Raw genomic sequence first — 1959 nt, 5'->3', positions numbered from 1 at the left:
GAGCCCTGGAACAACCTGCCCAGGGAGGCTGCGGAGGCTCCTGCTCTGGAGATCCTTAAAACCCGCTTGGATGGAGCTGGTGCCTCCTGCTCCGGGTCTCCCTGCATGCAAGGGGTTGGACGGGATGGTCTCCAAAGAGAGACCATCCAAAGGGGCTCCAAAGTCTGGGACGATCCCTAGAGGTCCCTTCCAACCTCAACCACCCTGCGACCCCACCATCTCCAAGAGGTTTCAGAAGGTCTCCCAGAAACAGAAGAGGAAAAAACCACCGCAAGGAACCCCTGCTCCACTAAGGAACCGCAGGAACTCCGGGAAGACCAATTAATACCCGGCTCCCTTTCCTCTCCCGCAGCATCCAGGCGGCCTATGTATATTTATTTATTTGTCGTCATTTCCTACCCAGGGAGGGGCTGGATAATGAACTGCGTGCGTCAGGGAAGATGAATCTGCGATACTAGGGAGCAGCGCGGTAAAGAGATTAAAGTGTTATTATTGTTGGGCTCCTCTTTCCCCCATGGTCCGTTGTGACAGCTCGGCCGTCATCCGTAAAAAATGTCTCGGAGAGAGATAATCATCGGAAACTCAATAAAGCGTCAGGGGAAGCCTCGTGCGCCATCCATCACCGGGTGCCTGGAAATTTTCAGCCCTCCGTCTCCCTTCCTGCCATCCATATAAATGTCTGTAATATATTTGGCGCGGGGCGCGCGGAGCAGAGCCTCTCCGTTCGGAGGGGTTTTATGAAAAAATATTTACACGCGGAATATGTAAATGGGGGGGGGTAGGAAAAAATGAAGGGAAAGAAAAAAACAATGGCAGTTTCTCTCTCCTCTCTTTTTTTTTTTGAAAATGCAACTGAATTTATTCTTTTTAATAAAACATGTCAAGCGAAGAATTAATGCAACTTCTTGCGGCGCGGCCGTATCTTTTCCTCACCCCCCAAAATATATAATATTAGCGGGGATGGAATGCAGACAAAAACAATTAACTTTATTGGCCCATATCTTGGCCTTAAATAAAGCCCCTGTGCATGCATTATGCAGCGCCCTCGCGTTGCGCACGTTTTTCCATGTTGCTCCATGCATTTTGCATGGGCTGCTGCAGCRCCCTGTGCCCGGGAGCAGGCGGGAAGGAGCGGGAGATTCCCAAAATACAACGGCGCCCTGTGCAAACTGTCCCCTTGTTGCTTCGCTTCCCTAACTGGGTTTGATCCCAGCTCTTTGCTGGGTGATAGGGAGCTTTGGCAGCTCCTGGTGGCACGGAGGGAGCCGGGGATAAGGTCACGGGCAGGGGCTGCTCTGCGAGGGGCCGGCGCAGGCTATGCCTCCGTGTTTTCCTGCCAATAAGCAGGAAAAGGGTTAATTTCCAAGCCGAGGGGCACAGGCAATTCCCAGGAATGCCAGGAATGTCACCTCTGCCCACCTGGGGTGGGTGCAGGTGGCCCCTTCCCAGCCGAGTCAGTCTGGGAATAACTTCCAGCTTCCTCCTGTCAGCTTCATTCTGGTCCCTGCGGCACCATGAGCTGTAACTGCTGAGTGGGGACACAGGGGCTCTGGGGACACAGGGATCTTGGGGACACAGGGACCCCGGAGACATGGGGATCCGAGGGACACAGGGACCTCGGGGACACAGGGATCTCGAGGACACAGGGACCCTGGAAACATGGGGATCCAAGGGATACAGGGACCTCGGGGACACAGGGATCTTGGGGACACAGGGACCCCAGAAACATGGGGATCCGAGGGACACAGGGACCTCGGAGACACAAGGATCTTGGGCACACAGGGACCCCAGAAACATGGGGATCCGAGGGACACAGGGACCTCAGGGACACAGGGATCTTGGGCACACAGGGACCCCAGAAACATGGGGATCCGAGGGACACAGGGACCTCAGGGACACAGGGATCTTGGGGACATAGGGACCCCAGAAACATGGGGATCCGAGGGACACAGGGACCTC

General features: G+C 54.9%; 1 protein-coding gene across 1 annotated transcript in view; it reads right to left on the bottom strand.

The window, feature by feature from the left end:
• The window catches only part of CLPB (ClpB homolog, mitochondrial AAA ATPase chaperonin), a gene marked incomplete at its 5' end in the record, with an annotated part of 48081 nt that overhangs the window by 30401 nt on the left and 15721 nt on the right, over positions 1 to 1959 (bottom strand). The gene's annotated exons all lie outside the window — the stretch shown is intronic.

The sequence above is a fragment of the Nothoprocta perdicaria genome, unplaced genomic scaffold, assembly GCF_003342845.1.
Source record: "Nothoprocta perdicaria isolate Ctin4 unplaced genomic scaffold, notPer1 scaffold_288, whole genome shotgun sequence".
Taxonomy (NCBI): domain Eukaryota; kingdom Metazoa; phylum Chordata; class Aves; order Tinamiformes; family Tinamidae; genus Nothoprocta; species Nothoprocta perdicaria.
This window is presented reverse-complemented; position numbering and strand designations above follow the sequence as displayed.